The sequence below is a fragment of the Pseudopodoces humilis genome, chromosome 4 (assembly GCF_049639895.1).
Source record: "Pseudopodoces humilis isolate 2021_Gansu_Grassland_sample_001 chromosome 4, ASM4963989v1, whole genome shotgun sequence".
NCBI classification, from domain to species: domain Eukaryota; kingdom Metazoa; phylum Chordata; class Aves; order Passeriformes; family Paridae; genus Pseudopodoces; species Pseudopodoces humilis.
The window spans coordinates 72,164,589-72,179,083 of record NC_142203.1 but is presented as its reverse complement, the minus strand read 5'-3'; positions in this window follow the sequence as shown (position 1 = coordinate 72,179,083).

Sequence of the window (14,495 nt, the reverse complement as noted above, 5' to 3'; positions counted from 1 at the left end):
CTGCCTCTCAGAATAGCAATGCTCATCTTCAGTATCACAGAATCACTGAAAACAAGAATGGGTCACATTGGAAGACACCTCAGTGGCTGATCTGGTCCCACATCCCTGTTCCAGCAGGGCCATCCCAGAGCACAGGGCACAGGGTTGTGTCCAGAGGGCTCTGGAATATCCCCAGTGAGGGAGACTCCACCTCTCTGGACAATCTGTTCAGGGCTCAGTCACTGCCCAGCACAGAAGTTCTGCCTCATGTCCAGGTGGAACTTCCTGGGCTCAGTCCCTGCCCATGGCTCTGGAGCCATTGCTGGGCCCCCAGAGCAGAGCCTGGGCCCTGCTCTGCCCCTCCCTGCACAGGGACAGACAGGGATGGGGTCCCCTCTCAGCTGGGGCTCCTCTGGAGGCTGCACAGCCCCAGCTCCCTCAGCCTTTCCTCTGAGAGATGGTCCAGATCCTTAACCATAATTGTTACAAACCGTTAGACCTACTCCAGGAGCTCTTGTACTGAGGAGCCCAGAACTGGTGTGTTTGTACTCTTGTGTGCTAAATTAAGTCTTCCTGGAAATCACTGCCTTGATCATGCGTGGTTTAAATGGCCATTTTTATTCCTTGTGTCCCATCCTCTTGAGGCTATTTTTTTTTCCCTTTTTGTTTTTTGGGATTTCTTTTTGTTTGGATGGTTTGTCTTTTACTCCTGGAGTTCTAGATCTCTGAGATTTAGACAGTTAAATGGTTCTGAATTTCTTGTGTTTACGATTGCTTATGGACAGTTACCAGTAGGTACAGTTCAGTTATGATACCTCATAACTCATAATCTCATCATGAAACTTGAAGCTCGGGTGAAGGTCAAAAAGCCTTCCTATGTCAAATTAAAAGTCTTTCAACTCTTTTTTTTCCCATCTCTTGGTTGCTCTTCTATATTTTCTTTTGTGCTCTGAAAAACTTCCTCACTGCTGCTTTGAATACTGAAAACCAGAGCTGTCAATAGTGCATATTGTTTCACTTGTAATTGTAACTCCACTGACTTCATAGTGCTGCTCTTGATTTTCCTGAGTAGGAAAGGAGAGTGGGCCATTTCTCAAGACACAGCCACATTACATTTAAGACAAGTGATACTGTCACCAGTAGGCTTGTGCACATCATCTTTCCACAGCAGTGTCACAGTTCTTCTCTGACATGTAGTCAGTATAGACCAGCATCAGTAATCTGCACTGTTAGTGCAGCAAAAAGACACCCCTATTCAAAGACTGAGCCCTCTGTTTCAAAAGCCTCTGCAATATAATGTAGCATAATTCAAAACTGAAGAAACTCTTCATACAGGATTTGCAATCTGAAATTATTCAGACAGGATTGCTATATTATGCAGAGAATAATTACAAAATGCTATCCCTGTAGTACTGTGCTTTTGTATGTATGCAGATTATTAAAAATGGCTAATCTTAAAATCATTGCACATACAGTGCAGTCAACAGCGAAGAGAGTCTCAGCTTTTGTGCATTGGTATAACAACATTACAGTTCGTGAAGTTGAGGTCCTGGCCTTATTTCTGCTCCATTATTGTGCTGTTGTATACAAAGGATGAAACCTGTTTCTCCATTACATCCTGCAACACTTGAGTAATTCTTCAGAAAAAAAAAGCGGATCTTGGTTTCACATTGTTTTTTTCTGACTCAACATTTGACTACCATTAGAGTGACAATACCTTTTTTTTTTTTTTATTTTTTTAATTCTGCAGAAATTCTCCAGCCACTGATACAGGGATCTGAAATATGAGTCAGAACACAAATGATTCAAAACTCTCAACTGCCCTATCTTATCACGTTCTTATGAAACAGGACCAAACAGAAGTTTCTTTTTACTCCTGTCTGAAACAAGAGACATCTAAAATGCAGGGCTTCATAGCTTCATAATCATGAATGCTTAGAATTACTGAAGGTGAAAAAGACCTTCAAGATCAGAGTCCAGCTGTTAACCTGTACAACAAATGTGTTCACTACTAAACCACATTCCCAATTGTGACCTTCACACACATTTTGAACAATTCTAGGATTGCGATTCCACTACTTCCCTAGGCAACCTGTTTCTATATCTGACCACCCTTCTAGTGAAGAATTTTTTCCAAATATCTAATCTAAGCCTCCACCTGTGCAACCTGAGCCTGTTTCCTCTTGTTCTGTCTGTCCCTTGTTACCTCGGAGAAGTACCCACCTGGCTACAACCTTCTTCCAGGGAGCTGTAAAGAGAGATGAGCCTCCTTTACTCCCAGAAGAACATCCTCAGCTCCCTCACCTGCTCAGATGTGTGCTCCAGACTTCCCAGTCTGGGGTGGTACAGACCCACCAATGGTACAGATGTGCTATATTAGAACAGGTCACATATCCTTTCAACAAGTTTGGATTACTTGACTCTGAGAGGATTACCTGATGTAATGATACTGTTCTTCCTAGAACCAGCAAAGGTGGAAATCACCTTGCATTAACATGGAAACTTGGAGCCAGTGATCCACTGCCCTACCACCATCAACAACCACAGGCTGAGCTGAACCAACCCACAAAAACATAACTATAATCACCAATACAGTGGGGTCTTAACAATGGAATCCACATTGACAGAAAAAATCCATTTTATGAAGAAGAATAAACATTTTCCCAGCTGATACAAGGGAATAAAGGGATGGATTGTACCTCTTACAATTATTCACTATATTTTTGAAGGACAGCTTCATCTGCTGACAGAATTAGGGCAGGTGAGTGGGACTGAAATTTTAGAAATTAATTTTATTTTGTTCGGGAAGCATTTTCTACCCAACTCTGGAATATAAGTTTAATATTGTAGGTGATTATAACTGCCTCATATTTCTCATGAGCTGAGATTAACATTAAAACCTGGTATTCACTTATTGTTTGCATTTGCACCAGTGCAGTCTTGACTGTCAAGAGTGCGAATGATCTTTTTAAATTTAAAATTATTTTAGTAAATTCACAAGAATAATTTTATTTTTAAAATTATATATATATATATATATATATATATATTTAATATCTTTTCTGAGGCAGTAAGAACAGGGTAGGATTTATGTCTCTCACACTCAGCATCATAAATTCAACCTGCCATCAGCTAATCTAAATGAATTGTACAGTCTATAAATGCTGAAAGAAGAATTCTCTCCTTTTGTTCAAGATCTCCAATCACAAGTGGTTCATTACAGTAATGGCAAACTATAACCCTTTTCTGTACCACACACAAATCCAGATAGTGCTGTACAAACTCAACATATAAAATGTGAAGATTGCACAGGGTTTATGCCTTTGCCCAACACTTAAAGCAACCACAACCTCAAATAAAACTGCAGCTTGTAACCCATTTGAAATGTTATTCAGTTAAGCTCTATTTATTACCATCAAAAACAGCACACACAGGGACAGACAAAACAGTCCCGTTTCACAAAGCACAACCGGGATCAGCTGACTGGAACTCACACTTATGTTCATCGAAGGGCCGTATTCTCATTTTGTGCTCCTTGTTCCTATTTAGAGTTAATGGTAAATGTCTTTTCCTTATCAACTGTCAAATTGTCAGAACACACTTTGTATGTTCGAGACTGGAGAATTCGGGGGGTGTCAGAGGAAGGGGGAGGACCATCTGCTTTGTTGACAGAAGTTTACTCCCAATATTTTATACTGAGCAATTATTCAAGGTCCCTTGTATTTTGTGTCTCCCAGAGAGGAGGTATTAAAAATGCCCACTATTAAATGCTTTTCACATAGAAAGCAGGATTTTATGACCCTGTAACTGCAGGATCAGTGGTTTTACACTCTTTAGCCTCTGCAATAATGTGTGCCTGGTTCCCCCATGCAGGCCGTGCTGTGGTTAGTGTTGATTCAGTAAACAACATTTTGTTTCATCTCCACGGATATTAGGTCTATAGAGGACAGATTGCATTTGCTGATAGTGCCTCATGGTCTTAAAGCACACTTGACTAATTCTAGCTATCATTTGTTGTTTGTTGTATTTTAAACAAGGGCAGAATTTTTTAAAAAGAGAAAAAGTGGAAGAAAGAAGAGCAAGGAAGAGATGTGAATTGAAGCAAAAACAAGAGAATTCTTCAACGGCATTAAAAATTAAATGAGGGAAAAAACCTGACCCAAACTCTGCTTGAGTGGTTGCATAAGGGCAACATTTAAAAGAAAAAAACCCACTCAGATAAATACCTGAAGCATAAATGCTTTTAATTTCTATGAACAGAAAGTTCATGGGTGTTTTATTTCCCATTTTTCATTCTTTATATTTAGATGCCATGTTCATTACTTATGCGGCATCTGAACATATTGTTTTCCCTCCTCTGAACTAGCACATGGTGCATGAAATCTCATCGCATCCTTTGATTGACTAACCTCGTTAAGAAGTTTACATAAAAGATACAGGTGAGAAGCAAATTTGCCTGAAATTACACAGCTGCCAGTGAGAACAAAGGACTGGCCTCAGAAAGAAGGTAGTGACTGCAGGGATCCCTTTCAGGGCTCTGTTGCTGTTTTCTTTGATTATTCCATGCAGGAGAGATCTCCATGGGAAAAAGAGCTTATGTCACATTCTGATCTTAATCTTGTTGCCCACCTAAGTGTAATGATAGCTCTGAAGGAGATGGGGTATCAGTCCCCTCCCAGTGCTGACAGGGAAGGCAGACAGCGGCAGAAGAGAAAAAGTCATGAGTCACCAAAGGGACTGTCCCAAAGTTCATTAGCCTCTATCTGTTCTCGAAGAACACACTGAGGTTGTGTCTTTGTGGTAGCATCAGCATTTCCAGCTCTGAAAAATTAAGTACTTCTGATAAAATTTATATTGAAAGATTAGCCTAAGGTAGCTCATTTCTGAATAAACATCTGACAAAGGTAGATCTTCCATCCTCCTGTTACTTATTTGCTTGCAGAAGAATTGGTCTGTACCCAGTACCAAGACTAAGACTTCAGCCTTTGGGTAGAAGACTTAAATCTTAATATAGAGTTACTGATTTGACCCTTTTTCACTCTTGAGATGTGTGCTGTGCGCATTTTCCCTATTCTAGACCTTTCTTCCCCAAACTAGAATTCATAAGCCATTACTCAGAAACATCAACATTCCACCATTGCTTGAAGCTGGCTAGGGTCTTCTGAAAAATTATCCACCAAAGTCACATTCCTGTTGCTTCCTGATCAAGGTTTTTTTGTTGATGTTGGGGTGTTTTTTGTTTGATGGGGCTTCTTTAAACTCTTTCAGCAAACTCTAGTCAACTTCCAAGAATCAAAGATTCAATTTTTGGTGGCTATGTCCTCATTTATAAAATTATATTTTCACTGCTGTCCTTGGTTTTTGGGTCTTTATAACAACAGTGTTCATCCTTGTAGAAAAACACTAGAAAAGTCTGATTCCTGAGGCTGCAAAATTCTCTTGTTTAAAGCTACATCTATCTAGGTAGAAGATTGTAGAACCACAGAATGTTAAGAGTGGGAAGATACATTAAAATATCATTTAGTCTCAAGCCCTTTGCCATGGGCAGGGGCACCTCCTGCTAGACCAGGTTGCTCAAGGCCTTATCCAATCTGGCTTTGAACACTTGCCAGGTGGGGATGTCCACTGCCTCCCTGGGCAATCTGCTCCAGTGTCTGCCCATATCCACACTAAAGAGTTTCTCCCTAATATCAGGCCCAAATTTCCCCTCTTTCCGTTTGTAACACTCCCCCTTGTCCTACACACTACTCAGTATAGAGTCCCTCCTCTGTAGCCCCTTCAGACACTGGAAGGTTCCTATCTATCCTATCCTATGAGTTTTTCCACTCAACCACCTTTTCTCCAGGATGGAAAACACCAACTTCTCAGCCTGTCTTCAGAGGGGACACGTTCCAGTCCTTTCCTATCAACTTTGTGGCTTTTTCTGGACGTGCTTCAGCAGTTCCATGTCCTTATCTTATGAGCCCCAGAACTGCAGTCAGTTGTTCAGATGAGGTCTCACAAGAGCAGAGTAGATGTGGAGAATCCCATCCCTCAACTGCTGTCCATGCTCCTTTGGATGCAGCCCAGGAAACTTTTGGCTTACCGGGCTGTGAGTGCTCCCTGCCTACTCAAGTTCTTTTTCATCTGCCACCACCTACCAAGTCCATCTCTGCAGGGCTGCTCTCAGTCATTTCTCCACCCAGCCTGCAGGTGTGTCTGGGATTGCTGCAATCCAGGTCTAGATCCTTGCACTTGTTGAATTACGTGATGTTTGCCTGTTCTCCCATCTCTTTCCAAGACCTCTTGCAAGGGTCCCTCTGGATCCATCTCTTCTCTCCAGTGTGTTGACCACACCACTTGGTGTTGCCAGTAGACCTGCTGAGGTGCCCTTGATTCTAGAGTCCCTGTCACCAACAAAGAAGTAGAACAGTGTCAGCCACAGCACTGGCCCCTGAGGGACACCACTCACCACTTCTCTTCACATGGACAATGAGCCGTTGACCACAACTCTTTGTGTGGTTAACTAAGATTATCTAAGTTAATTATTATCTGGTAATCCAGCTCAGAGAAAGATTTGTACCACTTCTGACAACAGATGGCTGTCCATCCAAACTTATTCAGTGATACACAAGTCCATAAAAACCCAACAGAATACACACAACCTTCTTGCACACATTATATGCATTGTCATAAGAAAGAAAAAAAAAAAAATAAACTAAAAGGATGGAATGGAATCATTGGAAATATTGAATACCACGAATGAGGTGTCTTTACTATCCAAGTAACCCAAGCTCATTTTTAACCCTGAATAATCTTTGCTGGAAGTAATGTCTCTCAGTACACCTGTCTTTCTGTCTTTTTACATAAATATATACATAAAACCAGTCACACTCACAAGCTTCCCATGACAGTAGTCTGCCGTATTTTTTCCACACATCCTCATACTCTCCCCTCCCCTCTTTACCCCTACCAAGTAACTCCTGCTGGGGAGATGTGCCAGCCAACTCCCTTGATGTGTCCTGCCCCAGAGATGGCAGCCAGATGGCCTGACATCTGCAGCAAGAAGAGCTGGCAGGTCGCCCTGAAATCTCCCACTCAAGGGAGCTGTTGTTATGTACTGAAGTCCTTATCCCTGGAAAGACTTCTTTGAATAAAATATATAATACATGATAAAATGCAATAAATCCTGAAGAAAAGGAAAGCAAATAGTATTTTGAGACTACTTACCACAGCCTCAGAAGCGACTTTTCCCCATGGGCAATATTTGCTGTGGAAGCCCACCAAGTCTGTCATCATTCAGTACTTAAACACAATATGCGCCATAACACACACCATGAATTGCAATTTTTGTTCACACGCATTAGAGGAGGCCATGGTATATACAAATGGTAGAACAGAAGTGGATCAACCCAAAGAGGAACAATTACAGCTTATGCACGTTGTATCAATTCTCATGATCAAGATTAAAGTACACTGCACTGCATCCAGAGTATGCATTCTGGGAACTGTATGGGAATTCAAATACCTTTCAAACAGAGGCTGGTTTGCACTCCATTACCATGAGGTTATGTAGACAGACAGAGAGGTTGACAGAGTTCTGAGAGGGTAAAAAATAGAGGGAAATAATGTTAGTAATATAAAAAACCTCTATAAATATCATTTTTTTCCTAAAGCTATGAGGAATGTTGTAGCTTCAAACACCACCTCTGCAGGATTCAAAGTGCAGCATCCCTAAGGGACAGCTGGAATCACCCTGGCTTTCTTAGAACCATCCCCATTGCTATCTCCATTGAGTCTCCGAATGTTCATTCTTACATATAAAGCAAGCTCTGAGAGTACTTCTTTGGTGGAAAATTAAAGAACTAGAAAGAAAAAAAAAAATAAAAGGGTACCTGGCAACTTACCTTTTTAAATTAACCTAAATTTGAACAATAGGTAGAGGATTTGAACAATAAAATAACAAGAAAAGAAATGGAAAAAGTATAGATGAAGCAGCAATCAACATATTTCAGTATCAGTATGAATTTTTTGTGTATCTCATTCCTTTTGGAAGAGCTCTACATATATGTATAAACATACAAAGCTCAAATCTGAGCTCTGAAGGACCTCTTTATTTCAGATGCAAATCAAAATGCTATCTGTGCCCTAATTTTCAACCTAGAATTCTCCAAAGGTGAAAGCCAAGTTCAAGGTTAATTTTTTGCAAGAGAGGATGACATCTTTTGTTAAATTCAAAGATAAAAACGAAGCAGCATCTGGTGGATTTAAAATAGAAAAAAATAAAAGAAAGCAGCACCAACATAAATCACTCAAACCAATCCACAGGTCAAATATGTTACATGCATATTTGTCACCTTTTGTTGTCCAAAGCAATATCCACAAAGTCGTTAGTGTTTTCCCATATAGACAGCCAGGCAATAGACTCCAGCTATTTTATGCAGCTACTGGTAACATCTCTTGCCCAGAAGGCAGTGACAGACAGAGAGAAAGAGCAAAGAAATAACTTTCACAGTTTTTGTGTTTTCCCAGCTATCAATCAAATTCCCTCTGACATTGCTTCATTTATGGATTATTGCAAAAACACTGAAACAATGTGCAATGATAATGTTGTAAAGCTACAGAAATGAAATTGGTAGGAGTAACCCATTTCTCACTGTGTTCCCAAGTACCTCTCCACTCTGAATCCCCAGCATTGTTTAAGCTTCAGTTCTATATAAGAAAGCTAATCAAATGACACTCAGGAAAATTGACTTGGGTTTTCAATCTAGTTTCAGATCTCTATTGTACTTATTTCAAATAGCATTTGTTATTCTCTGCATATCCTTAGGAACATGCCCTGTCAAGAAATGCCATACAACTTCAAACCATGTTTTTTCCCACCTCTATAACTTTTTATGTATTCCCTTTTTACATTTTATTACAGCATAACATCTAAAAATGAAATAAAGATTATAGGCAACGCTTCAGGACTTGTAGTTCTGCAGCTTGCCCTGAATATCAAGTATTGTTGATAGGAACTTGCTGCTCCACCACTATAAATTGCCTAAATCTCCCCACTGACCATCACTGTAATTATTTCTGTTTGGAAATGAAAGATTTGATCGGAAGACTGATTTTTCTTTTCTTTATATTTCCCACTCCCTTTCTTGTCTATCTTTTCCCCATTCACCTGGACTGTACATTTTGTCTTGATAGTGGATTTAAAGATTAAATCTGTATTTATTTACCATAGTTATCTCTAAAAGTAAAAGAAAACAACAGATTTGAGGAAAAAAAAGTAAAAGAAAACAGGGGAAAGTAGGAAGGAGGGAGGCAAGAAAGCATGGGGAGAGAAAATGCACAGAACAGCTATCCCAACCACTAATTTAACAGGGATTTTTTTATTTTACTATTTTTTTTTTCTCAAAGTGCAAAAATGGAAATAAAACAGAGGTAGTTACTCCCTTTGCATCCAACACCTAGGGTAGGATTGGTAGGATAGGTACTGAAATTTAAAACACTTTTCCTACATTACTTTATTGCTCAAATGTGTCAGAATCAGAACAATAGGTCAAATTTAGTGCCTGCAAAAGCTATTTTTGAGGAATAACTTGCAATTGAAATCCAAACAAATCAGAAAAGGAAAGTCAATGCATCAGCAAAGAATAATCAGTGTCAAAGCATGAATTAGAGGTGCAGGCCGAAAGTACATAAAAGGGGAAGATTCAGGGGGTTTTTGTGTAGGAGCCGGGTTCAACCTCAAGGTCAAAAACAGAGGTGCAATAAATGGGAGTAATTTCTTTGTGTCAAAGAAAAATGTCAGGGAGAAAAACTAGAGTTTGTTATTGTTTTATTTTCCTTTAGACTTTGGACTGAGACTAAACTGTTGTGCAGCCTCCATTTCCAAGACTGCTATTGATTTTTCAAGAGACAGAAAAGTGCTGTTCTCCACTGGGGCCTGGCTTTTCTCCTGAGCAGAGAGGAAGAATAATGGTCCTTTTGTCCTCATTTCTTCACACAACACCTACCCTTACCAGTGTGGTATGGTGCAGTGAGTAGATCTGCATCACTGGGAGATTATACAAGTGAAAAGAATGCTGTGGTGCTGTCCAGAACCGAAATTTAGCGCCTTAACAAAAATGTGGATGGTAAGAGAACATTCTGCCAGTCTGCTAACGAGAAGTACTAAAAAGCCCTTGCTAAAGCATCATAGTGATGGGTCTAACCTGCTTTGTTCCTTCTCTGGGAGATCTTCACAGGGGTTTCTGCTTCTTTGCATTGTTTCAAGGTGCCACAAAGCTGAGAATAATCTTGACAAGTACACCAAGAGGCTGTAAAAAATAATTATTTTTTATTTATATGTCACTTGTTTCAACAAATTTGCTTAAAAATTCATAAAGAAGAAATTTTTCAATTGAAAAGTGCCAAACACCTGTCAAACACTGCCAAACTGGGGATTCTCTTATCCACAAGCAATATGAATTCTCTACTGTTGTGAGGTGTATACACACACACAAACTTATACAAAGATGTTTAATGCCACTGAAACAAACCCCCCTTCTTTGCTGCATTAATTGCTAAATAGCAGAAAATAAAAAAAACCATACAAAATATTCGTAGAATATTAGAACAGCTGGATAATCAGTTTCTTTAAGTTATGTGAATAAATAAATATAGTAATATCTTTATATACTGTTAATGTACTGAGAAAACATATTCATTGTACAAGCAGATGATTCATGCATGTCATACAACACATACCTCTTAGATAAATGCATTTCAAATAAGGATTTATATATATGAATGATCTTGTTTTCATGTATCTCCCTTTTGTTCTTTTTAAACATAGGGGCAATGCTTATTTTCTTCCATTTTTCTGGTACACTCATTTCCAGGCTTTCAGAGAAATTCACTGAGACTATTTCAAAGTTCTTGATGGATGCCAATGTGATAGTCAAGCAACACAAAAGCATAATACATACTGGTATACAAATAAGTATGTTTGTTTGTTTAAATGACATATTAGAATAACTAATCTTTGTGAATTTTAAATTAATTAGTTTGAAAGAGTGGCATATATTTATATGAATATAACTAGTGCCCTGTAACCTTCTCTGCTTTAGACTTCCTGTCCACCACCCAGAAACATAAACTTAGTTGCCTAAAGGCAGTTGCATCCAATAACAAATTTGTTAAAAACTAATTAAAAATAATAAAAATCTTTATAAGATTTAATTGAAAAATTGCTCTGTGGCAGGATAAGCATGGTCATTTTTTGGCTTTTTTTTTTTTTTTATAGTGTTAGAACATATTATGAAATTTTATGGTGTGGTTGCTTTTTGTGCATTTTTTTTCGTTTTCAGCCTGCCTTTGTAATCTCATACTATTATCTTTATAGGATTTATAATAGAGTGCAGCATTATGGTCAACACGTGCCAAGGCAGGACCATTGCAGTTGAACCAGATCAACCAGTTGACCTCAGGGAAGAGTTATCAGTTTCTCTCAGGGGCTGGTTTGGATCGGCTCAAAAGGCTTCATGTGGAAAGCACAAGTGAAGCTGCAAAGAATGAGGGAACATTTGTCATATTTTCATCAATAGCACAAATAGAGATCAGCCTAAGCTGGCTCTGAAATTTCTTCTCAGCTCCATTTTCTTCCTTTCTGGATTTAAGTTTAGTAAAGGCATATTGGTGAACCAAATCTTATCCCTTACTGCAGTTTCTATTCTTCCTTCATATTAGGATAACTTCTTATTCTTCTATTGTTTATTTAAAGAAATAAGCTGCTCTATTACTTTTCTTTCATAACATATTGTTGTCTAATTCTCTGAATTTATTGAAATATTTCTTTCTGAAGACTTATTTATGAATTCTTTTATTTTCTCTTCCTCCTTCTTAACTATCATGAGCTTTATCTTTTTGTGGTGCCATTTGTCTTCTAGATTGTTAATCGGTTCCTCATTTTGGATGAGATGATTCAATTAAGAGCCTCTGCATAGAAATGAATTATTCTCAGCACGTCTGTGGGATAGTGGAAGTTTCATTCCACCAGCAAAGGCTGTTTGTTACGAGTCTACATGAATGTCTATTATGGAAGCCAGTTGAGGCTGAGATTTATATCTTATATTTATCTATATCTGAGGTTATAATGTTTTTAATTTTGTTGCACATGACTCAGCTAACCCACCAAGGCTTCTTTCATATTCAGGGGCAAGAAACAGGCACTTTCAGATGGAAGCCTTGTTCAGGTACAGTTCTTCCTCAAATTACCTGTTTATTGGATTCTGAAGAGGTTGTGCCTGAATAACTCAGATGTCCAACTTTTGGAAATCTACAGTTAATGAGGTAAATCCTGTTACCAAGAACTGAAACATTTCAAAACCGTAGTGAAATCAGATCTGAATCTGAAACCTCATTTTTAATCTCTTACAGGCTATGGACTTCAATCCATCATTAAATGTAAGAAACTGTCTAAATATTCTTTTTAATCCTACTGCAAGAATAATTTGAAATGAATATAAAGAAGCTGGATATGAAACAAATCACCTTGTTTCCTTAGTAACTTCTTGAAAGTGTATTCCTTTAGATCAGCTATACTAGGAAGCTGCATTTCCTTGAACTTCTGTAGCATGATACTGAAATTATATCTGTCTGATGAATTTTGCTTAGTTTAATTTAAAACTGCAGTTAATTCTTTTTGCTTGGTTGTTTTGCACTATCATTTTGGGTTTTTTTTCTCTTCCTCTCTTTTTGGTTCTCTAATGAGGGACAAGTAAAAATTAAGTTTCCTCTTCTCTCCCTCTCTCGTTATTGCTACTGAGTTATGCCCAATTATTAGAACATGTAATTCACTTTTCCCTCCAACATTATTCTTAGATGGCAAATACAGTTTAGTTTGTGTTCTGCTTTCAGAATAGCTGGAAGACACAAAACCATTTCTATCATGTATGTGTCTGTCATGTATGTGGGCTTCAGGACAGACTCATCTCAGGATACTGACAGACCTCAGGAGGGTAAAGTCAAATTACAGCAGTTTATACCTACTGAGAACCTGCATGACAGTCTTTCCATTGAGAAATGAGCTGTGATTTGGGGAAGTTCTGGATAACAACATAATAAAGGGGTTTTATAATGGTTAGCTCCTGACCTGTGCATATTAAAACAGTTGGTACTCGACTGGACTTCTTGTGGAACTAAAAGGTATTGTATAGGAATTAGGACTTCTGAGGTCCCCTTCTCAAACCTGGGTTACTTCCATCAATACAGGGAATTTCTACTTCTGAGTTTACCTATCTGCAGCCTAGGCATAATGTTTTGTCTCTTGGCTCTTTCAAGGCTTAATTAATGAATGCATGTTTTACAGCTAGTTGAGAACCTCAGATAAAAGGGTCTATAGAAGTGCAAAGCATTATTATGTTGCAGGAAGCCTGATTTTCTTCTACATCAGAAAAACAAGACTTTGTGCAGACTTAATTGGGTTTTTTTAAATTTATAAAGAGGATTAAGAAAACCGAGCCTATCTTAGTCTCCCTACTGGTAAATAAAAAGAAAAAGAAATAAAGACTAGAAGCAAAGAGAGGATTTATAATAAAATAAATAAATATATCCAAAGGGTAATGCACAAATAGCTGTTTAGAAAATAAAGGACCAGATTTTCTGAGCTATGAAGCGGTACATTAACAGAAATAAAATTAAAAAAAAAAAAAAAAAAAGAGACAAGGTTGCAGAAAGGAAATTTTGGAAAGAATCACGTTTTAATCAGTTATCCTAATTCAATTTCATGATTCCCACAGAAAAAAGGAGAGTTTAAAAAAATTGGTGAAGACAGATCCACTCTCTATATGGTGTTAGTTATTTAATACTTTACATGGATGTTAATGAATCATTCTGGGTTACCCAAAAGGAAACCCAAAAAAAGGTATTTTTTTTGTGTCAGTTGGAGAACACTGTAATGGTAGTAAGCACCAGAAGATTAAAACCAAATCCCTTACAGATGGAAATCAGCAAAGCTCCAGCTAGACTAGCTTCATTTTTGCATCTATGCCAATTAATGGCAGCTGAAACCTGGTCTCCAAATATCACTGTAACTTTGTTCATGATGTTAGGGTGGCCAAAAGGATAAGCTTTCTTATGGGTTTTCAAGGACTTGGTGCCATTTTGCTAATACTCCTCTCACTACATTTTCTCATCGTGTTTTTTGTTTTCCTGTTACCAGCCAAGACCTGTGACAACCCGTGACATGCTGAAAGAAGGAAGCCATAATCAACAGGTGTGTTATGAACCCTAAAATAAAGGTTTTCAGATTATATTCCATGTTCAGTTTAGGGCATTTAGATTTTGAATTTCTAAGTCTTGTGAGGTTTAGAATTGGTTGGGAAATTGAAAAGCTATTTTTGTGGTATTTTTTTAAAAGTCAGAGCTACTTTATTCTCATTTGTTGAAAGTAAGATACATTTTTAGCCCAGCTTCCTGAGAAGAGGGAGTATATATCACCTTTTGATATATGCCTGTACACTTACATATATATCTTCCTGTGTTTTGCACCCAAGTTTAAG